Source organism: Erpetoichthys calabaricus, chromosome 4 (genome assembly GCF_900747795.2).
Source record: "Erpetoichthys calabaricus chromosome 4, fErpCal1.3, whole genome shotgun sequence".
Classification (NCBI taxonomy): domain Eukaryota; kingdom Metazoa; phylum Chordata; class Cladistia; order Polypteriformes; family Polypteridae; genus Erpetoichthys; species Erpetoichthys calabaricus.
Genome location: NC_041397.2, coordinates 110,150,865 through 110,178,572, shown reverse-complemented (window position 1 = coordinate 110,178,572; position 27,708 = coordinate 110,150,865). Strand labels below are relative to the sequence as shown.

General features: G+C 37.8%; 1 protein-coding gene across 1 annotated transcript in view; it reads left to right on the top strand.

Annotated features, from left to right (window-relative positions):
- tpt1 (tumor protein, translationally-controlled 1) overlaps nucleotides 1-27,708 on the top strand; it is a 1,004,241-nt gene that overhangs the window by 483,099 nt on the left and 493,434 nt on the right. The window lies entirely within an intron of this gene.

Sequence of the window (27,708 nt, the reverse complement as noted above, 5' to 3'; positions counted from 1 at the left end):
TCTGAAATCTGGAACGAAACTCTTACTGATGCAAGCTTGGTATGTATGCCCAAGCATCTTCGTGAGATATTTGCATATATATTAGTTTTCTGTTCTCCTGCAAATGCTACTGATTTATGGGTATTACATAAGGCAGCTCTAACTGAAGATTACACAAGACAACAAGGTGAGCAAAATGACCACCAAGATTGCCAAACTTGCAGGCCCTGTTATTTTGCGCTCCAAGATATTGCGAAGATTCTCGGTTCCTCAGGGAAAAAATTAACAGATTACGGTTTGCCAATTCCTCCTGCTAATCTTCCAGAATCCGATAATCAACAATATGATCCTGAGGTAGAAAGACAAAAGGCCGAAGCAATGGCTGCCATGTTAAATTCCGAGCAAAGAGCTGCTTTTAATGGCATCATGAAGGCAATAGATGAAGGAGCAAATCCAAGATTATTTTTCATTGATGGCCCAGGTGGGAGTGGGAAAACATACTTATACACAACTTTAATAAGTACCTTACGAGGAAGATTTGAAACTGCACATGCCTGTGCTTCTTACTGGCATTGCTGCTAATTTACTTCCAAGTGGATGAACATATCATTCAATGTTTCACTTAGGAATAAATATTTTGGAGACAACAGTTTCTGCAATTACGCCTCGCTCAAAAGTGACAAAATCCCTCAGAGAATCTAAATTAGTTGTCTGGGATGAATCCACTATGGCATCTTCACACGCTCATTAAATTCAGTGGATAGATTGATGCGGGATATAAATTCCAGTGCGCACTTTCCTTTTGGGGGTAAAGTGTTTCTCCTTGGAGGAGACTTCAGGCAAACTTTGCCGATTGTACCTCATGGCAGCAGAACAGCCATTGTTGAAGTCTGTATAAAGTATAGCAAAAGCTGGAAGAACTTCCATACTTTCAAATTGATCAAGAACAACCGATCGGTTGATAGAGAATTCAGTGATTGGTTATTAAAACTTGGAGAAGGAACGCTAACTAATGATGTTGGCCTAGATGAAGAACTAATAGAAATACCACCAAGCATGCTGTGCAAAGGTGACATAGTAAAGGAGATCTTTGGCGATAAACTTCATGTAGCGGATATCCCCAACTTTGCGAATAAGTTTATACTAACTCCAATCAACAAAGATTGTAATGAGCTAAATGAGAAGGTACTGAATTTATTAGATGGTGAATTTGTTACATACTTAAGCCATTACTCAATATTAGATGGCACGGATGAAGATCGTTCCAATGATCCAATAGAGTTTTTAAACAGTTTGAATCCTTCTGGAATTTCATCACACGAATTGAAATTGAAGAAAGGTACCATTGTAATTCTCATTCGAAATCTGAGGAGTGGTCTGTGTAATGGAACACGACTAATTATTCGAGATTTACTGCCTAATATTTTAAAGGCAGAAGTGTTGACTGGCACTGCTAAAGGGGAAGTAGTATTTCTTCCTAGAATTATACTGGATACTACTGACAGATTGCCTGTTGTTCTTCGAAGAAGACAGTTTCCAGTAAAGGTGGCATTTGCAATGACAATAAATAAATCGCAAGGACAAACTGCTGATAAAGTTGGAATATATCTTCCACGACCAGTATTCGGCCATGGTCAGCTCTATGTAGCATTTTCAAGAGCAAAGCGCTCTGAGGACGTAATTGTCCATGTAGTGGACACTCCACAACAAGGAAAACTGATAAAAGGCACTAATAGAGTTTTCACACCAAATATAGTATTCAAGGAAGTTTTTGAAATTATATAGAACAAAAGTTTAAATTTCGTCGCAAAAATAACACAAACTACGAGTATTAAAGTAATGCAGCTCAGATTCAATGTAACTAAATTAATGAGTTGTAGTACATGAATTTTATTTTTCAATGTATAAAATATCAAATTGATCTACATATTGAATTGCCTTAATAAGTGGTCGACTTAAAAGTCGGTCGCCTTAAAAGGCGGGTCAGCCTAGTGACCATTATATTTATTATTGTGTTAGTCTGTCCAAATACTTTTGAGCCCTTGAAAATAGGGGATCATGCATAATAATGTCTGTCATTCCTAAATGGCTCATACAGTATTTTTTGTAAACCACTTAAATTAAAGCTGAAAGTCTACACTTCAATCACATAATGATTGCTTTATTTCAAATTGTTTGTGGTGGCGTACAGAGACAAAATTATGAAAATTGTGTCACTGTCCAAATACTTATGTAGCTGATTGTATGTTTAAAGAGGTGGAAAATCTATAAAAGTGCCATTCAGGAAGGGTCAAGAGGTGAACTTGCTAGTCAAACAGTCATTGTTAGCAATGTCATTAAGAAAAGGCCATTATGAAGGTTAATAGAAGACTAGGATACAACAGCAGAAAAGGGGAGGATAAATCAGAAGATGCAATGTTAAAATTGTACTAATGCATCTTTAGCTGTATGTCACAAGTACAGTGGGATTCTTATTTGTGTTTGACAAACAAAATTAAAAAGATTATCAAAATTTCAGGAGTACACTTAATAGATTAATAGATTGCCTAATCTATCAGGTACAGTATAGTACAATAATACAACCTAAGACAAAGTAACAAAGAAACTTTCTGTTAGTCAGGGGTCCTACGTTCACTAAAGATCTGTAACTCAAATGATCCAAAGAAGTTGGCCATCTTTACTAATGACAGTTCTTTGAAAACAGATCACTGAACAACCTCTCTCTCCCGAGAGGCTACATTGTGTGATGTGTCAGTTTGAGGTGAATGCAGTGAGTGAAGAGAGCCCTGGTCAGGTTACATATTACCTTTGCTTTTATTGGTCTCACATTCCTTCTGGACATTCCTGCCCAGTCTCAATTTGTGAGTTCTGCTCTTAGACTTTCATGGCTCATTTCTCCACAAGCAAATCACTGCCAAATACTGAGTTGCCATTCATTATTGCCATTTGTACTAAACCTAAGACAAACACACAAAAAAGAAATAACAAACAGATGTTTGGACACAATATTTGTGGTGATTTACACTGGACGTTCCCTGTACAGTTATGATCACTACACTAACTAAATACATTAAAGTCAAACAAGACTAGTGTGATGAATCCTAAGGATACAAAGACTATAGTACATGGGAAAACTAATTCTGTAAAACCTGAAAAGACAAAGGAAAAGGAAAGGCCTGACAGAAGTTAATACATTTTTTTAAGAACAGAAATGCATCTTTCATGCCTGACTGTCATTCTAGGACATTTGCCCATGAATAGAAACTGTTCTTTTGATGCCTCCTGGGCTGTACACCCCATGGTATAATAACCAGAACTATTTTCAGCTTCAGTCATTGTCCTGAACAATATAAAACCATAATTCATCCAATGGTGGATATGAGTAACAGATTTAAATGTAAGTAGTTCATGTATGTTATTTAAAACAGTGTCTATTCTGACAAATGGCACAGTTTTTAAGAACATATTTAGTGATAAAATTGATACTATAAGATTCCAGATTTAAAAGTAATTTCACAAGCTGAATGTTACAGTGCCAAGCTCTGTCTGTGCTTGTATGCTCTGCCTTAGTCATTTTAACTTTATAATAGACTAGAAAATCATAAGTTAAATTTCCAAAATGAAAGCTACAACCTGTCCTAACAAAAGTAATGATAACGTCAAACACTTTTCTGGCAACATCCATTGTTAACATTAGTGGCACAGTTTCTAATGTACTAAAAATGTCAGTCATCTGGCCATTATTACAAAAAAATCAGTTATATCCAAATATATTCAATAATTACATATTGCGATCATCAGGCTTGAAAGAAAGAGAATTTGTGAGGCACCAACCCAGTCATCACCATTTACTTCTAATTACAAACAAAAATGAATGCATAAAGGTGTAAAAGAAAAGAAAACTTTTGCCATGAATATAAACTGTCTCGAATCAATCCGGCTTTCTTGTCTGCCTTCGGAAAGTCACAGAGCTCCTTAGCTCTGGTTGTTCTAGGTATAAGTGATGCCTCCTTCCAGGCGTTGTTGAGTTCATATAGGCCATGGACCAGAATGGGTGGAGTCAGTTGCCCTCACTGGAATGTTGCTCTGTTCTCTGAAGGAAGAATGGACAAGACAGTTAGTGGTATCACACACCTGCGATGAACTTGGAGGGTGCTCCTCTGATGCATGACAATATATATTTCAAATTTACCCTTTATCTTTTCAACACATGAAAAAGTACTTGTTATGCTTCAGTATCAACTTATCATTAATATTTACTTGAGAACTCATGAGGATACCTGGTGTCCAGTGTCAGTACTAATAGAGAACAAACATGAGTTTTCAGTGATATTTTATTGTCTTTTGATGATGAAAATGCTATGCCATAATTATATTGTTAGATTTAAGCACAGTTTTTGACACCAGTGTGACGTTATTCAGTTACACTGGCTTGAAGATTTCTTTGGGTTCTCAAGCACCATTCTTACATGGTTTAGTTCACATACAGTATATCTATTATACAGTTCACTGGTAAGTTAACACATATACTCACACATGTATTTCTAGTAGAGTTGTGTTATTCTTAGGGGTTTCATATCATTCCATGTGTAGTCCTGAGCTAATTCAAAATCTACTGCAGAAATTATTACAAGATCTAGGAAGTACAAACATGAAACTCTTCTTCTTGAGTCCTTACACTGGCTTCAAGTTAATTTTAGGATGGAATTCCAAATCCTTCTTCTTGCAAGTAAAGCGTTATTTTAAAATGACATTAAGCAGGAACATGGGTGGAAATTTAAAAGACTTATTTGGCATTTTTGAAGTTGAAATTATTTCTTCAACAACATGGGGTGAGGGGTCAGACAAAGAGCGATTCACAGCCCGTAATAAGTCTATAAAGATAAAAAGAGTACCTTGCCCAGTATGGGGTTACCAGGGTCTCTGGGTGACTCATAAGTATCCTTGGTACCAGAGAACCTTAAGCTAAAAACCTATGATCGATTTCATAATTGTATAATCAGATCTGTGGCCGTATATTCTGGGCACTTGGGTGAAGAGAGGGACAGGGCATATGAACTGATCACCTCCTGGCAGTGACCTGGGTGATGTGTTGAGGGAGGTACCTGGATAAGACCTGGAAAGCCCAAGCAAGTAACAAGGTTGGATTGGGAACGTTACGGGGAGGCCCCCGTGCAGAAGACTTTAAACTCCAACCTATGAAAGAGCTTTTTTTTTCCACATCTTGAGGGAGGTTGGAGACATAGAGTCAGAATGGGCCTTTTTCAAAGCCTGTATTGTGGAAGCAGCTGCAAAGAGATACGGCTTGAAGCCCATAGGTGCTTCTTGAGGTGGCAACCCAAGGACCCAATGGTGAACAGCAGAGGTGATGGATGCCATCAGGCTGAAAAAGGAGGCCTTCATCCTATGGCTAGCATGGGAGACTCCAGACTCAGCAGAGAGGTGCTGACAGGCCAGAAGGGCTGAGGACCTAGAGGTCAGGGAAGAAAAAGGAGGAGCGAGTTGGGACCATGGAAAGTGACTATCGATTGGGCTCAAAGAGGTTCTGACAAACTATCAGGTGACAAGGGAAGGCAGGGATTCACCCAGGCTGTTCTCAGCAAGGATGGAGAAGTGCCGACCCGGACTGAAGATGTTGTCTGGTGGTGGAAGGAACACTTTGAAGAGCTCCCGAACTCAATGGACACACATTCTGTGGAGGAGGCCAATCCAGAAACTGATTGGGGATCAATGTCTATTTCCCTGGGGGAGGAGACTGAGGTAGTTAAGCAACACTGCAGTGGCAGGACTCTAGGGGTGGATGAGAAATGCTGAACGTTCTGGACATTGTTGGACTGTCATGGCTGATACCCTTTTTCAATGCTGCATAGTCATCGGAAGTTGTGCCTGTGGAGAGGCAGACTGGGGTGGTGATGCTTCATCTTTAAGAAAGGTGAAACTATAGTGGGATTCCTGGAAAAGCTTATGCCACAATGAAGATTCTGCACAGTTGTGGAATCTCAGATCTAGGAGAAGCAATGTGGATTCCATCCAGGCTGTGGAACGGTGGACAAGTTGTTTACCCTCATGAGGATTCTATAGGAGGCATAGGAGTACACCCAAAAAGTCTACATGTTTTTGTGGACTTAAGAGAAGGCGTATGAATGTGTTCCTCTAGGGATTCTGTGGGGGGTGCTGAGAGAGTATGGGATTCCGCGACCCCTAATAAGGGCTATTCAGTCCCTGTATAATCACAGTGAAAGCTATTTCCGCATACTCAGAAAAACATCAGAATTGTTTCCAGTGGGTGTTAGACTTTGCCAGGGCTATGCTTTGTCTACTATCCTATTTATGATTTTCATGGACAGGATATCAAGGTGCAGTTGGGGAGGGAAAGGGCTCCAGTTCGGTGGCCTTAGTATTGCATCATTGCTTATTGCTGATGACATGGTCCTGTTGGCTTCATCAGGCTGTGAACTCCAGCATACATTGGGACAGTTTACGACTGAGTGTGACTAGGCAGGATTGAGAATCAGCACTTCCAAATCTGAGGTCATGGTCCTCAGTAAGAAAAAGGAGGACTGTTCTCTTCAAGTGTGAGGTGAGCTACTGCCTCAAGTTTGGAGGAGTGTAAGTACCTTGGGGTCTTGTTCATGAGTGAGGAGAAAAGGGATGGTGACATTGACAGATGGATAGGGGTGGTGAGCGCAGTTATATGTTTGATGTACCAGTCTTTAATGGTGAAGAAGGAGCTGAGTCAGAACAAGAAGCTCTCAATTTACCAGTTGATCTACATTCCTACCCTCAGCTATGGTCATGAGCTTTTGGTAATGACTGAACGAATAAGACTGCAGGTACAAGCAGCCGAAATGAGCTTTCTCTGCAGTGTGGCTGGGCTCTCTCATAGAGATAGGTAAGAATCACAGATATCCAGGAGAGACTCAGAGCAGACCCGCTGACCCTGAGGAGCCAATTGATGTGGTTCGGACATCTTATTTGGATGCTTCATTGATGCCTCCCTGTGGAGTTTTTATGGGAATGAATAACTGGAAGGAGACCCCAGGGAATATCCAGGGTACACTGGGAAGATTATATCTCCCAGATGGCCTGGGACCACCCTGGGATCCCACAGTATAAGCTGGCAAGTGTGGCTGGGGAAAAGGATATATGGACCTCACTACTAAGACTGTTGGCCCCGCAGCCTAGCTTTGGATAAGTGGTAGAAAATAAATGGATCAATGAATGAATACAGATACGTTTTATATTTGTCTGTGTGATAGGAGTTCTCACATAAATACGGAGGTAAATCAACATGATACCAAGCATGTGGCAGGAACAGTTTAGAGTGACTGTTTTTCAAGAGGAAAACATACCTCAGGGTGTGAAAGGTTGTTACATTAGAAACAATGTAGTTCACAGAGCTGGTCTTCTTAAAAAATGGCTGAATTTTATAATATTGGTGGGTTTCTTTTAGAAAATGACATGTATAAGCTATTTTACAATGTGTGTGCAATCTCAAGATGCAGAGTAATGCTCAACAACTTTCTTGAGTTGAACAATGAACATATTTAGTACATTTTTAGGCTTTTGTTTTTTAACCATCCTGTGCCCCATAGGCTCCATTATAAAACACCTGGACTGGCCATGTAATTTTAACATGGAGAATGCTTAACTTTGGAACACAATTTTATGTGGAAAACACATATATACCTACAGTATTTTGTGAAGAAATAACTTTGACTTGTCTTTATCCTTCAAGGGTAAATTTTTCAATAAATTAGAATTATTTTCTTCACAGAGAGAACCATAGACACATGGAATAAAATACCAAACTGTGTGGTACAGAACCTTACTTTAGGGACTTTCACACCTTTAAATTTTGGAGAGATTAGGTGAATAGGATCTTACTGGGCTAAATGGGCTGTTTTTCTCAAAACTGATATATGCTGTATATTGCGCTTGGTCAGAGTTTCCTTGATGCATTTGGTGGTTGACTGATTAGTATTTTTCACCTGTCAAAGGGGAATTATAAAATGAGTTAAAATGACTGTGAAATCATCATTGCTACTGTTTGGTTGGTGTGCTGGTCTTTGTTTGTTCTGGAAGCATCAATAAAGGATTCAGTGAAAGGCAGATGTGGCGGATGGCTGGGGCCCTTGCCTGGCCAGGACGCCTCAATGATGGAAGAACCGGGAGAGAGACAATACCCTCGCCGGGACACAAGAGGGCAGACCTCCTGGACTGCAGCACTTCCACCACACCTAGAATTGCAGCCAGGAGAGGATCCGGGTGCACCTGTAGTGCTTCTGTGTGCCCATGCATGGTTATGAAATCGATCATAGGTTTTTGGCCTAAGTGCTGCTGGATGATCGTTAGGGACCACCTGGAGCACTTCCAGCTGCAGTATAAAGGAGGCCGCCTCACTCCATTCAGGGAGTCAGAGTCGGAAGGTAGGCAATGGAGAGGAGTAGAAGCAGCAAAGAGAAAGAGTGAGAGAGAGAGAAGAGAAAAAGGGACTGAGCAATATTAGTTGGTGACTTGTGCATGGTGTGCTGGAAAAAGAAAAGAAATAAACAGTATGCATTTGGACTTGTGTGTCTCTGAGCCTGTCTGTGTCGGGGTTGACTTCTACACAGGTGATTAACTCACAAAGGATTTTGATTTATTGGTTTATTAACAAACATGAATCAGAACATTTACAAAAGATGCATGTCTCGATTACTCCCAATTGCAATCTGCTACTTTTTGCCACCCCACCCATATATATAATTACATTGCCTATCTGGTTCATAACAACTTCATTTAATGTCTAAATTCAGAATATACTACATCCTCTGTGGTGAAATTATTAGTTTCTTAGTATATTTATTACACAGTTTTGAAAGAGATAACTTTTCAATAAACAGTACTTGTAGACATTACCATTTATACAAGCTCTTTAGTCAAGAACTATTGATCTCTATTACATCAGTGTCTGCACTCCCCCACACCGAGACATTACTAATCATATTGTAAGTGTTCATTTATAGACCTTACTAATCAACTATCATTACATCCTCCTTTTTCCAAAAAAGTGAAATCTCCTTTTTTTCTTCATTTCTTTAAACTGTAAGTGCATTTTCCAAATTTCTTGGAACTGCCATATAGCAATTATAACCCACATTAAAACTAATCAACAATATACAAATACAGTTCAGTTCGCTGCTTATTACTGTGTGCTTGGGTAATCCTGGGACCAGAGGTCGAGAGTACTTGGCCCACTATTGGATCTTAACCTTTACCATCTTTAAATCTTTCAGGTATCCAGTGGATCTTTCTTGACCTTGACTTTCCATTTGGTCTACCACTTGGTGTGCTTCTGGAGGTGGCATACCTGCATCTTTTTGTGTTGGCACTTGGTCTGTATTACAGTGGTCTTCTTCTTCCTGTTCAGTTACAAAGATGACACCTTTAAGCAGCTTGAGATGTCATCTGTTACGTCTATACTTCTGACCCGTTTAAGTCACAATGTCATATGACCTTGGTTCCTGACATTTCCGTCCCCCTATTGTTGGTTTCTAGCCTTACAGGGTTTCTACACTGACCGTTGCTCCTGGACCAAGGAAGAAAAGTGACTTTGTGTGCTGTTCATAACACTGTTTCTGTTTTTGTTGCTGCTGTGTAAGTCTTTGCTTGACTTTCTTTGGGTGTCTGGGTTTCAGACATGGGACTTGTTACAGCGTGGGTGCTTCTGAGAACAAAGTCCATCAATAATTCTGCTAGTGAGAAACTGTTACAGGTATATTTCTCAGACTAAGTAATGCAAGATGTGCATCTCTTTTGCTGTGGAATGCCTTCTCAAGCATTAGTATGATTGTCTTTATGGTTCTCTCTACCACACCATTTGACTGAGAGACATTGAGGGCTTGAAAACATCCATGTTATACAGTATCTCAGTCTGGAAAACTGCCGCACTTCTGTGGACACTAATCGCATCCTTAGTAATTCCTGCCTAGAAAACACAGCTTTCACCTCTGTAATCACTGCATGTGCTCTAATCTGCTGTACTTCTAGATTATTTTAGAAAAATAATCTACTGTTAGAAGAAATGATTAGCCTTGTAGTTCAAAGTTGTCTGCACCAAATTTCTACCATGGCAATTCAGGTATCACATGACTTTTTAGGGGTTCTCCTTGATTTCTTGGGAGATGTTGTTGACAAGCACTGCATTTTTCCATCCTTTGTTCTACATCAGTGGACATGCCAGGCCAGTACATGTATTTGTGTGCTTGTTCTTTGGTTCTTTGAATAGCTTGATGGGCAATGTTTAATTTTTATAGCATCACTGACCTAATTTTGGTAGGGATCATGATTCTGTCACCCAACATAAAGACATGATTACTGATCTTGATACTGTTGCTGAATAGTCAGTATGCTCGCAGTGACGCATCCACCTCACACATGCGTTCTTCAACATCATATGCTCAGGATATCAAGTATCTGCTATGAGCATATCCTTGCCAGGTGTTTACTTGAAGGTCATGCTTTGCAATTGAAGAAACATTCCTTGCAGATGTACTGGCTTCCAGCGGTTTGTGATCTGATTGAACGATTACTGGGGTACCAAAGGCATACTGATTAAACTTCCTTGCCACAAAATCTACTGCCAGCAACTCTTTCTCAATCTGTGCATAACTGCATTCCGACTGAATCAGAGCTCTGGATGCATATGTGACAGGTCACCCCCATCTTTTGAAGCATCAGCCTGAAGAGATATCCTCTGCTTGGGATCAAAGAACTTTAGTAATGGTGCATCCATTAGAGATTTCTTAACATTAGCTAATGCTGTATCATGTTCAGGACACCATAGCCACTGTGCATCTTTCCTGAACAGCTGTCTCAAGGGTGCTGTTATTGCTGGTTCATTGGGAAAGCCAGATATTTAATCATGCCCAGTAGGCGTTGTAAAGCTTTCTTATCTTCTGGGTTTGGCATGTTGACAATTGTTTTCACTTTATACTCTGTTTGCATTTCCTCATTTGTCATATATTTAACTATTGCTACCTTGTATTGTACCTTATCTACATTGAATGTAACATTTTTCTGTCTTGCTCTCTACATCACCTCATGAAGGACCTCTGCAGGCTCCTTTTCATCTGCAGGTGCAATAATCAGGTTGTCTGCAATGATGTGCACACCAAGGATGTCTCCAAAGGTTTCACTGTTATTTTGTTGATAGATCTCACTTGCTGATTTGATTCCTAACAGGAGATGTTTGAATCTATACCATCCCCAAGGAGTGTTGAAAGTACAGAGCATTTATGACTCTCTGTTCAGCTTGATTTGCCAATATCAATCCTTTTCATCAATAATGGTGAATATTTTTTTTTCCCAGCCAGTTTGCACGGAACATCAGTGGGAGTTGGTATGGACTAATATTGTCTTTTGATAGCCTTGTTCAACTCACGTGGGTCTAGGCATATTTGGAGTGTGCCATTTTTCTTTTCTATAATCACCAGACTGCTAACTCATTTTGTTGGTTCTGTTTGTGGTGTGATGACATTTTGTTTTTCTATAAGACTTAGTGTTTCTTTCAAATTATCCATAATTGCAAATAGAATTTTTCCATCTGCTGCTTATTACTAGTGTCACCTCTGGATCAATATGAATATGATGTTCACCAGGAAATTCACCCAGACCTTGAAATACATCAGAATACTTGCTCACTAACTCTTGTATGGTTGCTGGTGAATGCCTCTGAACATTGTCAACTCGTTTGACCAGGTTCAATTGTTCACATGCTTCTCTCCCTGGGATTGAGGCAAAAGACAGTGTGGTGATGAAGAACATTAATTTTCTTCTGTATCGGTAGTACCACATCTCAGGTTGGTACAACCAGCAGGATTGATCTTAGCTCCACTATATGCAGTCAGCTTTGTCTTGGTGGGTTCAAGAAATATGTCCCCCAGGAGTCCTTTAAATTACATTAATAAAATCACATTGGCATCTATACCTGTGTCCAGTTTAAACTTTATTTGGACCCCTTGAACTGACAAGATCTCATGCCAAGCATCATTCTCAGCTGTCTGTAGCACATTTAACTGGGAACACTGTAAGATGCCAACAAACAGTGAATTCACAGCCTGAGCAGACTGTTCTGCTTTAGACCTGCACATTTTTGCATGATGGTTCATGTACTTCAAGCCATATGGTGGACATGTTTTGGGACGATGCTCTTTGACACACCTGCTCCACGATTTTGTATCACCTTTACCTCTTTTGTAAAAAACAGATTTACCATGTTTATCTCTGTGTTGACCCCCTGCCATATTCTTGGCAGTTTTCAGTTTGTTCTGTGCCTGTGCTTTCTGAGCCTGAGTGAGCATGTGCACTTAACTTTCTTTCTTCACTTTTGTCATTATGTTAATTTACTTTCTGGCTATCTCCAAAGCTCTGCAAATGTCAATAGCTTTTTCTAAAGTTAGACCAGGCTTTTTGAAAAGTTATTCTTTCACATGTTTGTCTTTAACACTGAAGACAGTTGTGCTCCTTATCATATCGTCTCAGTAGAGCCAGATTCACAGCTTCTGCTCCATGGCCTGAGTTCTGTAATAAACTTGTCTATCTGCAGCGGTTTGTGCATGTCTTAAGTCTAGAACTGAGGTCTTTCAAATACTAAATTTATCTTGGGTGTGTAATAGTGTTATAAAAATTACAAAAATTGCCTCTACTGTAATCGTTATTGTATCTGCATTGGCAATTTCAAGTGCATTGTAAACTTCCAGCACCTCGTCTTCTATTCTATGCAACAAAATGGCAATTTTTACTTCTCTATCCTTCTTGCTTATCTGGACTGTGGTCATGTAAAGTCTATATTTCTTCTCCCATCTATGCCAGTTTTCACTAACATTAGGGCTAGCTGCAACAGAGGTTTAAATTGGTCTTTTTCACTGAGGCAAATGTAAAAAGCAACTGAAAGAACTTACTGCTGGTGCTGTTAAGGCTGTTGTTCACTCTGTGGGTTACTTAAGGCTTGTCCAGTTCCTAAAAAATGTATAGCCCAATGACTGCTTAAAAATAGCGAATTTGCCCCAAAAAAATAGCCAAATGCCTGAGGCAGACAAAATAACACACCAGAAAGCAGGGGGCTGTGTCAGAGCAAGAGGGTTAAGAACATACATTGTTCCCCTCTTTGAGATGTTTCAGTGTCATAGAATGGGTATATACCATTGCACAAAGGGAGAAAGGGGGATTTTAGAATGGTAAAGAACATAATACAAGTGCGAATAGCAGGAGAAGCGGTGCCAAATGGGTGAAAAACATGGTCAAATTCGTTTGAGGTTGGGTTGAAAAATAGCCCAAAATACCATGTTGTTTTTTAAAAAGTAGCCCAAAAAACACAACTAGTGAAAGCCAATATTTCCCACGGATGATGATTAAAAATAGCTCAATAAGGCGAGAAAACTGTGCACCTGGCAACACTGGTCACTTATCTTACCAGAAGCAGCTCTTGTTGTTGGTTTAGCTTGAGAAGTTCACACAGTTCTCTACAAGATGGACTCTCTCCACTTCTGACATCATATGCTGGTCTTTGTTGTAGAAGCATCATTAAAGGATTTAGTGAGAGGCAGGTGATGAACTCACAAAGGCTTTTGCTTTATTATCAAACATGAATTAGAACATTTACAAAAGATGTATGTCTGTATTATTCCCAATTGCCTTCTGCTACTTTATGCTCCCCCTATTGTTCAAATAATTATATTGCCTGTCTGGTTCACAACAACTTTACTTAAAGTTTAAATTCACAACATACTACAGTTGGTGACTTTACTCTCACATTCACGTGAAATTTTGCTGCTTCACAGTGTGTGACCTAGATTTCCAAGTAGAACTGATCCAACTTGGTGAATAGATCATTATTACACCTTTGACCTTTTTTGTCCTGTTGTATTTAACATTTCCTGAAGAACATGGTGCACAACTATCCAATGCCGGCCTAAAGGCAAGAGCTACTGACAAATACAGATACTTTTTCTAAACTACTGACAGCAACCTGTTCTAGTTGTAGCTGCCAATTAAACACAACAGATGGCCCACAACCATTCAGTGAGCATCAAAGCGTTACACTTAAAGGCAGAATGTGGTGATATAACAGTTCTTTGAAGTTGACAGTAGTTTCACTCATCAGTTTGAATTTATTATTTTATCAATGTTTGTTTTTATAGCTATTTGAACACATATATGGATGACATTCTCTGGATGACCGTCGTTACCCATGAACAATGCCAAGAAAGTTGAAGCTTTAAAAATGTTTTGTTTATTAAATAAGCCACATGTGGGAGGAACAAACAAAAGGCTAAATACAGAACCTTTTTTATTTTATTTTCTGTTTTATTCTGTATGAAGAACCACTTGAAATGCAGCTCGCTTGTCATATGAGTCAGAGGACCTGAGGGCTTTGTTTTATGGATTGTCTTTAGGACATATTGTTGCACTTGCTTTCTTTCTTTTTTTTTCTTTTTTTTTTTTTGATTGGATTACCTTTTGTAACTTAAATAAAAAGATCAAATACAAAATAAACTGCAGCCACTCTGCATCTGCTTGCATGGATCTTGAACTTGTATGCTTAGTAGGGTGGTTTGCCCAATTCCTCACCTCAAAACTACTACCAGTATTTCTTTTTCATTTCCTCTTCTCTTTCTCTATTTCTTTTTCTCCCAAGAACTTGGTTTTCTATCTTTCATGTAGAATGCATAAGGTCTTGAGTTCTTTTCTAACTAAAACCAAGAATTTCATCTACGGCTCACTTTTGTTCCAGGGACACCAGGTTAGACTTCTTTGTATTGGACCATGTGGGGTCTCCACACTCTTATTTATTCAGTACTCTTTAAACAGCTGGATCTTTCTGGAACCTTTTAATTGCCCATTCGCTTAAAGCTTGAGTACAGTCTCATCTATTCCCACATTATCATCCAGGAGGTCATCTTGCTTCCTTCCTGCCCTCATGGCATCTGTTTCTCCTCCAAGAATGCAGCATACTCCATTCCTTTATATGAGAAAATGCCTTGCTGCCAGCTGGCATTAGGTAGGTCTTGCCAACCTTCATTAGTCCCCTCTATCTATCTATCTATCTATCTATCTATCTATCTATCTATCTATCTATCTATCTATCTATCTATCTATCTATCTATCTATCTATCTATCTATCTATCTATCTATCTATGTACAGAGGGTCAGTCATCTCTATCTCCAGCCTGGTCACCTGCCCTCTAAGGTGCTGAGGAAACATTACATACTTTCAACCAGGTCACCTCTCTTTCTCTGTCTCTTTTCTGAACTAGTGCCTCTGTTCAGGGTACAGCAGAAGCACAACCCTTACAGGGTCTCCTGCCATACCAACGACTCTGTTCTCAAATTCTCATTCAAGATCTCTTTCTGTTGTTACTGTGTACTCTCCTTTTCTCCGTTCTGAACATCTTCCCCTTGCTCTTGTTCTTAGAAAACGTAAACACTCACACATTTCTGCATAGTGTTATATGTTGTAGGTTTAACTACATGTCTCCACATTTGTCAGTCTATGTGTGTATGAGTTTATAAAGTGTATACATCTATAGGATATGCAGGCATCCCTCAGCTTAATTAAAATGTAGGTTACACAAATTTATAATGACATTCAGTTCCCTCCACTAATAATGCCACTTATCATGGGTTTAAATAATGCTTTATACATTATGTGGTAATATGATAATATAGGAAAACAGGATTATTTAGGTAAGGTAACGCTTTTAAGGAAAAAAGTGAAAGAATTTAATATGGCAGGGATGAGTAATCTGAGTGATAATGGGATGTATGCAAATGGGCTGATGGATATTTGAATATATGCAAATACCATAAAACATCCTCAAACATCCACACACACACATTATATGGTGCCATGGTTAACAAGTCTATTATAAGCATATTATAAATGTCAGTGTGTGTGTGTGGCCTAAAAAAAGCACTTAATTTAATATCATCATGAAAGCAACAAAAAATATCAGTACATCCAAAAATGCAATAAATGTACAAAATAATCAAACAATGGAATTAGGGAGGCAACAAAGCTTAGATTGCTAACAGTTAATCATTACTTTGCCTTCAGTGTACAATCAGAGGTGATGTTATAATACTCTATCAAAAACAATAAATCTTCTTTTAGTTTAAACATTTGTTGCAAAATTTACACTTCAAGAAATTTCTATTTTTAATCTTACCATCTCCCTCCTCTTCTCTTTCATAATCACTCATTCCACACACCTTGCATGTGCTCGTCATCTACTCCCCGAAAGCCTGCATGGGCTGCCATATCCACAGCAGCCTTGTCAACAGATGTCAGCTGTTCTATTTGCTCTGTGAAATGATGACTACATCTGGGGCATAAGTTCTTCCAAATATCTTTTATATATTTACAAAATGATTGACCAAGATATAGCCATAACTTTAACATTGTTTTTTTTTTTACATTAAATCCTTCCAAACATCAATAAGGTTTTTTTTCTGCTATTTCGTAAAGGTCAAGATGTTTAATAAGAATGTGAAGATCACTTTGAATGTGAAGATGACTCTTTCCATAGTGCGCAATAATGAAGTCCTTGTGGCAGGCAAAAACCAACCTAGACATTGCTAGAAGATTGATGAGTACTGTAGAAATAACTAAGACTGTTACTCAATATCAGAAGAGCTTTGTTATCAAGGTTGTATTATTTATAATATTCAGATACACAAGGAATAAAGTGGTTCATGATGTAGTCACATAAAAGCTCAAACTATCCAAAGGTTTTTTGTTATAATATCTCAAGAGGAGCAGGGTTCATTTTAGGTTTCCCTTCATTCTTGGTGTACCACACAAAGCAGATGCTTTAACTTCATGTCCCCATCTACAGTACTCTCAAGCATTAGCATAAGTCGATTTCTAGAAGCTTAGTGTGTCTGTACCTTTGTCTACTCAAGCAACATTAAAGTATGTGATGGCATTCTCTTCCAAAACAAGACTATTTCATCCATATTGAAAATCTGCTTGGGGTGATGTTTGCCATCGTCATTTTTATACTGGAGATGCAAGTGGAGGATCTTGAATGGTTGTTTTACTCTTTTTCTTTTAGATTCTCAAACAATCATAGTACTTTATTTTGAATGATAAGAAAGGATGATAGCATGTCTTGGTAACTGCAGTAGTCAGTACATTGAAACTGCCATCTTTATGAAGTTTCATAAATCTTTCTTGCAACTGTCTTGTCACTTTTGTTAACTTTTTACAATGTGCCTTATCTTCACTAGTTGGTGATTGCTAAATATTGTAGACTTAGAGAAAGCTATTGCTAAACAAACATCTTTGTTTCACTCCCAATGTTCAATGCAATCCAAAATGTTCAGTTTTATTGTTAGAGTAAATGCTATTCTAGCCACTCTGCTTTTGTTCTATCCTGGCTAGCATTTTGCCTGTTTTAGTCTGTGTTTTAGGGACTTGATACAGGTGTCATTGTAAAGTACTGTGTTGGAGAATAAAAGAAACATAACACATGTGTATTCACAACAAAATTTTAATTTGAACACTTAATGAATATGGCACTTGCTCCCTCCCTCAGTCTTCTACTAAATGTTACAACAGCAGCTCTCAGGTTAAGCACACAAGATTTACTATGGCTGCAGTAAACTTCTCCTTTAAATTGGACTTTTATTAAATAAGTTGTTATCCTGGTTCCTCCCTGTGTGGATAGTGCTTTGAGTACTGAGAAAAGCGTTATATAAATGTAATTAATTATTATTATTATTATCATTTCCAAGTTTCTATGCTTTAGTGTCAGTCCAGAAAATGCAAAACTGGTTTTGTTAAGTTTTTATTGGAATATACCAAGCATTTACATGTGGATGATGTAGTGTTTTCCCACTTGATTTTTAAAATTTTCTTCACCATTTAGTTCAGTTTGGACGGTTTGGAAACAAAGTCACAGAGGTGAGATTGCGTTGGTTTGGACATGTGCAGAGGAGAGATGCTGGGTATATTGGGAGAAGAATGTTAAGAATAGAGCTGCCAGGGAAGAGGAAAAGAGGAAGGCCTAAGCAAAGGTTTATGGATGTGGTGAGAGAAGACCTGCAGGTGATGGGTGTAACAGAGCAAGATGCAGAGGACAGAAAGATATGGGAGAAGATGATCCGCTGTGGCAACCCCTAATGGGAGCAGCCAAAAGAAGAAGAAGATGATTTTGCAAGTGTTCTGGTTATATGTATGACACTGAAATAGATGAAAGTCTTCTAACATTAAGTGGCATTTGACATGGCATCTACTCTGTTTGTCATTAATTTTCATTATTGGATATCATGAAGTGGGCAGACTCGTCAGGAAGAAAGTTAATTAGCAGACAAAACAGACTTCAGCATTTAAAGCTAAGGCAAAAATAAAAAATATTTCTGAATTTCAAATTAAAGTAAACCTTATACTACTGCACTTGCCTGAATAAATAATGAGGGCGGAAAATTAAAAAGAGCCACAAATGAAAAAAGTAATCAATTAGAGGTAAATAACTCAATGATTGGGAAGATGGTTGGAATAAAAATCCATAGCCTTTCGGCTAAAGCAAAACTTTGCATATGCCTCCAACATTTTTCTCTTTCTTGTAATCTTGAAAGTTCATGTGAAACAGGACGTAAATACTGTATAACGAATTTAAAGGACAAATTTTTGACAAGTGAACACTCATATAATAAATGTTCACACAGTGGCACCTAATTATATCTAAAAATACAAGACACTTGTATTTATTAATACAGATCTGACTTAAGATATTCAGAATGTCTAGTAATGTTACTCATTTGTAATGCAGTCCATATGCTTTATATTTTCAGGCTTAATTAATCCCAGTTTTGCTACTACAGCTGCATTTGCATGACTGGAGTAAATTCCCATAACTAAGAATAACATAACATTCTCAAACTCATTTAATCTGTTGCAACACAATCAGCAGTATGTTGAATATTGTGAAGAGAAACATAAAAACACCTCATCAACTACATTCTTCTTGTTGAGTTAGGGCTCCGACTTTTCTTGTACATTTGTAAAATGCTCGCTTTTGCTCACTTCTGTTATTCTGCCACCTATCATATGTATGTGATGGCCACTGTGATGTCACTATGTGGTCATCATGCTTCTGCATGTTGCGGAGTGTTCAGCATGTAATATCATTATGGTCATTTTCAATGAAAGTAGAAGGTCATCATTTTTGGTCTTGCTTAAACAGCCATTAAAATCTTTAATGATGAGAGACTGGAAGACAGCAGGTGTACCTGCCAAACTAAAGGGCATATCACAATACTTATAGTGTGTAATGAGACAAACACAAAGAAAATGTTTTGGGGCACCTTCACGGCCAACATCCATATATTAAAGGCTCACAAAAGATATGAAAACAAAATGTGTGTAAAGCACAAAATGTTGTGTTGTCCTGGGTTTCCTAGTCAGACTGTCCAACTAGGTGTTGCTTTGGTTTAAGAGGCATTCTGGGAGGAAGAGGCGGGTCCAGGTGGCGTCATAGTGATGTCAATCTTTCTTTCTGTAGAGGGGATAGGAGAAGAGAGTACAGCGCCACCTCATGTCTTGGTGGAGTATTACAATCACAAAATCCATTAAACTGTTCCCCATGCACACGCATATGACAAGTGGTGTTGCAGACCTGTTTCCACTCATCAGTGTCTCTATAGTTTTTGTAAACACACCAGAAATCCTTATCTGATTTTGCAAAGAAAGGATCAAAGACATGAGGTGATTTTATAAAACTGTCTGTGCAATACACTGCCAATACATGAAGAAAGAAAACTGTTCTTTTTGCTTTAAAAACAGCTCCAAATATACTTGTACAAGTAGAAGCAGGTATTTAACTGTTGACTAGATTTTCATTGATGTATTACTTTTCTTATTTATGTTTCCTCAACAGAAAAAGGATACAAATATTCCTTGTCTAATCAGGCAACAGATTAGAGGTGTATTAGACAATTATATTGTCTCTAAGATGCGGACATTAGCATCCTCTGCTTACTGAAAATATCTGCAGTATTCAGGAAAGAGAATTTTCAAAATACAGCTATCAAAGAATACTGGCATAACCACCTTCATACTTTTATGATGCCCAACTCCTGAAACTGAAAAAGACGAATTACCTCTAGATTAAGCCTCAAATCTCCAGAGTGGCCTGGACACAAAGTAAGCCGGACCCCAACTTCAGAAGCACACTTTGCAGCCAACACAAAAAGCCAAGCTTATATTTTACATGAAAAGGAAAGATGGGAACCATTAACTCCCTGGCCCAAATACCAAAAACAATAATTCTTAACATTTAAAAGATTTTTTTAACAATATAGTTAAAACACAAAATAGAAATAAAACAAAAAATGATTTCATAAAAGTACCAAATGCCTAAAAAGTACACCACAGAAAATCCATATACCATTATTATTCTGCTTTTTGGATTCATTGTACATTAATTTCATGTTCTTTGTGTCTCCTTTTGGGTTTTGGAATATGGAGAATCCATATTTAAGGTTTATTCTGTGCAGAAAACAATCATTAACATTGTTCAAATACTTAATGTCTTATTGTGATACCATTTTGGGCTTATTTGTTGTACTGTTCCTAGCCAATAAGCTGTGTAAAACAACCTGGGTTTAAAGACCAGGGGCATGCACTACCTGGTTATCAGAGATTGTGAATAGGAACTCAAAACTTTACAAGTGATAATCATTCAGACTTCTTGGTTTCAGATATTTAAACTATATCTTTGTTTAGTGGTTTGGTTGTGACAAAAGATAGGCCTGACTCACAGTTTTGACCTTAGCTCATTTTCTGACTAATGTTTATAATACTTGATGTCATATGTTAGTTAGGGTTCCTTCCCTAGTTGGGGTCTACATTCATGTTTTATGTCTATTTTGTTCATCTTTGATTCTTTTATTTATGTTGATTATGTGTATCATTTTTTATTTTCAACTGCTACTCACCACCAGAAACTGCCCTCCACCCTAAATCCAGATAGCCTTCCACAGTTCCAGTGGTTCATTCTGAATGCACTTAGGCGTGGTGAGTTCAGGTGTTTTGCTGTGTTTGTGCTTAATCATTAACTGGATTTTTATTTTACCTATTGCTCCAATTTTCATCTATTCTTGGGATTTTATACTCAGGCTCTGTTTGATTAGAATTTACCTTTAACAGGCATTGTATGGCTTTGCATGGTTCTCAGTGTTATAGAGCATTTTTCTTGCAAAGAATAAATATGCTTTTATATAAATATTCTTTCTGTGCCCTCGCTACTAGCCGGGTTTGATGGTTTAATACTCTTGTGGACATCTTTCAGACAAAGTGCTTCGGAACTCTTTAGTACTTAGGACTCCTAATTCACAATACCTGGGGGGTATTTTCCGTACGTCGCTTAAATCATCCGAGATCAGATGCCTCATCTTGGATGAGTTAATGCCAGTGAAACTCATCTGGGATAAGTCGGTTTTTCAAACGCAGTTGTGTAGTAGATTAGTCGAGCTGGATCTAATCATCCGAGATGAATGTGTGCGCCCGCACTGATTGAAAACCCCATATATATTGAGTCTAGAAAACATGATCAGCAAGTCTTTGATAAGCTGTAACAAAATGACGAAAGAACGGGCGCATTTTTTTTTTCACACAAGCGGAGCAAGACCTTTTATTTGAAGGACATGAAGAATTTCAAGATTTAATATGCACAAGGGGTAACACTGCAAAAGCAGCCCAAACCAGAAAAGACGGCTGGCAAAAAGTGGCCGACAAATTAAATGCTAAGTAGTGTGCATTGTACTTACTGAATGCAGCGTTTCATTTCCTATGTGTCAGATTAATTATTATTTAATATGTCATAATTCCAGATCAAATGTGAGCACAAGGAGAGCATGGGAACAGGTTAAAGTGAAGTACAAGAATATACTTCAAACTGGTAAATATTGGTATATAACTATTTAAAGAATTGTTGACATAAAGAATTATATATAATATAAAAAAACATTAATTCTAAAGCTAATAAGAAGGCAGACAAGCAAAAAACAGGTGGAGGTCCACGCGGTCCAGACCCTAACCCCTGCAGAGAGTTGGCTCTCCAGCAACATGCCCATCGCCCTGTTTCTGAGGGCATTCCAGGGCAAAGCTCCTCCTCAGAACCAGTGGCAGGATGCAGTGGTCACTTCATTTCAGGTAAAGGATGATCATTGCATATATTTGTCATCGATGTGTGTGCCATAGGTATGTTCCATATAGCCCTCTTTTTTGTTGGGTTAGTTGCAGATAATGTCATATCCCTAGAACCTGTGTCTGACCAATGAGATATTGACGAAGGTCAATATTTGATGAAGACACTGTGTCTGATTATTTGGATCCGCGTACAATCCAGTGCCCCAATCACATTTGGAAATCCTGGGTAATGAGAATGTTAGGCTGATTGTGAGATTCTTCATGGAACTGTGGGTGTTTTTGCCTGTGCATTACCTACCTGCAATGGCATGAAATGCCTCTTTTATGGTCTGCACACACAGGTGTCCAGGAAACACTATGAAAACCCGAAGGAAATATTTCAGAGCCAAACAGACTTTACGAATTGCCCGGCAAACTGCACTTTTAGATAGATTTTCCGCATCGCCTACAGTATATAAAAAAAGTGCCGCTTGCAAAAAACCTCAAAGCAATGCATACTGTCTCTGTGGTGGTGAGAGCCGACTTCGCAGAGTTTGACTTTGAATATAAGGTGCTAATAAATCTTTGAGGTATAATATTCCCCCTCGGCTAAAGCAATATCTTTCGAAAAGAATTTCCTCCGGGAGCAATAAAGGATCTTGCCAATTGTGCAAAACCCTCTCTATATGAAATTCTCTTCTTATAATTTGCGCACCGATATCAATTGGTTGCTCATTCATTAACGGTGAAGCCATGTCTTAATGAATTCCATGCACGGACACTGATTAAGTGTGTGAGCTAATCCTTGTTTACATAGAATAAACCTGCTCCGAGCAGGTTTGAGGATTTGGATGTGTTGCTATGACAACACATCCAGCAAGAGTTTCGAAAAACCAACAGATCCAGGATCATGCCAAATCGTCAACAATTGCATCCGGCTAAACGAGTAATCCACGTACGAAAAATACCCCCCAATCTCTGTTTAAAAGGTACATCTGCCTTTTCCTATTTAGGCATTACATAAACAAAACAAAAACTCAAAAAAACTGAAAATTAAAAGCCAGTAGTTATAAAATTGAAAATCCAAAATCAAAATCCAAACAAGTGTGAGAGAACCAAACAACACTTCAAAGTCTAATGCCTCAGTGGTGAACTTACGGCCTACTAGTCCAACAGTGGCTTCATCGAGGCCTGACCCCGTTAGGCTCAACATTCATAAAACAAGGAATATCACAAATGCAATAACTAACAGAATCCACATAAAATATAATATAATTACTAAACAAGACTAAAATAATAAAGACATTAAGAGAACATATCAAGCACAAAATATACTATATAATATTTAAAAAGCAACAAAAGGAAATAAAATTAAAAGAAACTTGAACCAGGGATGAAAACCTGACTGTTCCATAACAAATACCAGATCGAAACCAACCCTCTGACCAAGATTCTGATTCCTTCGTGTCCTTTACTATTTTGGGATTGTGTTGCTTTACTCAAAAGTGACTGAAGCAATAAATTGTATGGGGAAATCCACCACTAAAAGCAAGATTTGTTCTTTGAGTAATACTATACCCACAAGGGTAAGAAGAGTACTGCTAAATTCAACAACAGCAAACCCAAGGTACTTAATATAGTATTTTGGGGATTTTGAAATAGATAGTTTCTATTTTTTGCATTATTCTGCACACTTTTTAATGATTTTCTTGCTGTCATAATTTTTTTCAGTATGTTTGTTTATTTTTTGGCTGCCATTTTGTTTAACACAGCCACCACTATTTTATGTGATTCTTAGTACAGACGGCCACGTTGCTGTTAACATCACTCTCCCATTGCTATCACACGACATCAAAAGGTAGCACATTGTGACATCATTAATCAACAAAGATTTATTAGACTTTGAATTTTATTTTTGCATTTTGTGCTTTAATACTTGGTTCTTAATTATGCTGATTTTAATCTTTGCTTGTTTTTTTTTGCACAAATGTAGCTTTATTTCCAGGTCCAAAAAAATAAAATTCCCTAGTCCTTCAGAATGAGCACCATCCATATTCATAACAGTTAAACGTTTTAACGACCTATAATCTGTGGTCCACCACCACAAGCTGGATACTTTGATCTTTTATCCCTCCATTTCTCAAAGTCAACATACACTTTTTCTTTCAATAATACCAAGGCCTAGTGTCCAAAACAGGTCTAAATCAGACCTTTTTTGTATCATTCTTTTATATATTGCATCCCTGGCATTTGTTCATACCACCCACACTGCCAGCTCTTGACTAAGACTGAAGCATGCAAGTGAAACAGGATCTCCTTCCTGAAACCACAGTTCATTGTAGAATTCTCTTGACAAGTCTTTCTGGATTTTAACCTTGCATTTTGTGGCTCTAAGGGTCATCTTGACTAGTCTAACCAGTTTGACTGGTATTTCTAAGACCTGAACAGCTTCCAGTAAATCCATTCTGTTGAAACTATCATATACTTCTCTAAAATCTATAAATAGGTGGTGGAGGTTTACATTACAGCGGCCACAAAGAGAAAAGATGACCAACAGTACAATAGATCTCCCTGGCCTGAAGCCACTTTGGTATTTGTTAGTCACTACTTCAACACAAAACATAACTGTTCTACTTTCTTTGGGATTATCACATTCAAAATGTGGTATACATAATGGACAGTCTTCATTTGGTAGATGTGTAACTCCAGATCAGGTTATGTACATTCATTTAAGAGTGAGTTATTGCTGCACTTTTTTTGCAGAACACCTTTTGTTAATTCTAGTAGCCAGTTTTAATGTTAACTTCATCAAGAACCCTACTCTTTAACATCCTTTCCACTTGGCCAAGCCATCTTTTTCTCCCTTTTTTGATGAATGTGCCAATATCCAAATCCTCAAAGAGTTGTCAAAGCTCAACACTAAGATCCTGGCTACTTAACTTAATTTTAATTAAATCTGACAGATATTCTGGAAAAGAAGCTAGATTGTCCACATCATGAGTTGGTTCAGCTGTACAACACTCATGTCTTAATTTTAGTATATGAAAAGTTGCCATTGGTTTCCTCTGAAATGCATCAGAAAATACCAAAAATTCCACCAATGTCCACCCTATTAAACTTACTGGTCTATAAGTATTTGGATCTCCCTGATCATCCTTTTAGTATAATGGGATAATATTTGCTTTTTTCCAGTCCTAAGAAATTTCCCTAGTACATAGTGGTATCTAAAAAATACCCATCAATGGTTCATACATGCATTCATTAACCTTCTTAAACATTCTAGAATAAATGTTACCTGGTCCTGGTGATGGGTTTGAATTCAGCCTTTTTATTGTAAGCAGCATTTATCCCACTACAATTTACAAGTATCTTCTAGTGTCCAATTTTCTTGATTCAAAACTAAAGTACACAATGTACCCACTAGCATGTGTGTTAGCTAGGTCAAACCTTTTTTGGTAGTTCAATCCCTGAGTGTATTTTTATTTCAACATTTTGTTAACCTTTTAGGCTTTGGTGCTTTTGGTTTCTTGTTTGTCCAATTTTAGACTCATTCATTTCTAAATCCTGATCTATCAAAATCAAATCTTTTTGGTTTGCCATTTTCTCCACCTATCCTGAATCATTCTCTACCGAGATCATTCTCTACCTGGCTGGACATTAAGCATAGCTATTGCTCATCCTTTAGATTCTGTTGCAATGGAAACAGCATACACGTCCGTGCTTATTACTGGAAGACACTCTAGGGTGAAAGTAAATGCCAACCAGTATTAGTCAGTACAACCATTTGCCTTCTCAGGATATTAATCTCTGCCTGATACTAATAAACTCTTTTAACAATGTGGCAAATGGTCACATAAATCATAGTAGGCACTCTTTACATCATGACTCAGCTAGAACAATATAAAAAACTGAATTTCAGGAGAGGCAAAAAGTGTATACATGCTAAGACCACTTGCTTGTGGTGGAGAGAATGTAGGATAGCAAATGGCATCGCCTGCAACAGATTAATACTAGCCAAAAAAGTGAAGTTAAATGAAAGCCCTATGATGAGCCCACAAGGGCTTGCTTATTTTGCTAGGCCCTGTGTAGTCAGCACAATCACCTACCCAGCTTGCTCCTGCTGGATTAAAAAGTAACCAATGCACTAAGAAAACAAAATTGAAACAAACTCCAAAGAAGAAATGTAGTGAGAAGAAAAAAATGACAAAAATTCACAAAACCTTAGCAAATCACTACAAAATGTCAGGAAGACAACATCTTTGTATTTAATCAAAAAAGAAAAAGAGAAGTTGACAGCTGATGGTGGGTCCTTTCTGACTTATTACTGTCAAAATGACTGGGTATCTTGAGATGCCAACACATGCTGAAGCATGATAACATGATTATGTCACCGCTGTACAAACATCAAATAAACAGAGAAGGTGGCAGGACAGTCCTAGTCAGAAAAGATGAGCAATATAAACAAATACAAAGAAAAAATGGTGTTAAAACAGACTTAACTGGCACTGAAACCTAACAGACTATAGTGGAAGGTTATCTACGTACTGAGTCCCTGAGAGAAATGTGTTGCTTTTTTTGCATTCTTGTGCATCCCGGAATGGAATCTTTTGGACATACTTGTAGACTTTGTGGCTTTAGAATTTATTACTGTGACAGGGTTTTTTGTTTAATGTTGCATTTAATAAAATAGATCATCTCATGAAACACACATCACTTCAAATGGTTTATATTAGCCTTAATTCATATGTCTGTTGTTCTTTGTTTTAGTCACAGATTATTAATTAAAAATTACTGAAAAATTTATGATTATAGCAACTTCTGTCATGATTGTAATATTTTGGCATTGCAGATTAAACCTTTATTTGTAGTTTTTTTTTGAGGCACTTGAAGCTCACTATGAACAGTGCTCTATAAAATAAAGGCTATTTAATTAATTTATTGATATGTGTCAGCATTTCTAAAGTAGCAGATGATAGATCAGAAAAAAAGCACAAGAAAATATTTATCACCAGATGAATACATGCTGTAGGTAGACCTGATTATGTTGCTGAAATGATCAATTGAGCCAAGAAGCTTGGATCTGAATGCCCATTGATTGCAATTAATGTTATAGAATTTTCACAATGTAGATCTTTGAAATAAAGTCTGGCTAGTAAAGGAACTGAGGTCATGGTAATTGCAATAGGGTGTTAATTTAGAATTTCTGAGTAGGATACCATCTTCTGATCCACTAACCTCACATTAACCAGCATCCTAATTTTCTGCAATCTTGCCATACGTGTAGAATTCTATTTAGTTTCTGAAATGTCAGAGCGTATCATCCAAAATAGAAGCTTCCTGACTGAGGTTACTTGATTCTTTGTAAAAGCTTCACTGTACGAGAGAAGGAAGAAATGATATACAGCAGAAGCTGTACAAAGATCAGAGTTAAATTATCACTGTACTTTGCAGGATTGCTGTTTTCTCTTTCAATAATAGTTGTAGAAGAAAAGGGCCATTAAGCATGAGATAAATGGCCATAAGAACTGAGCTCTATTATTTTCTTGTTAGAT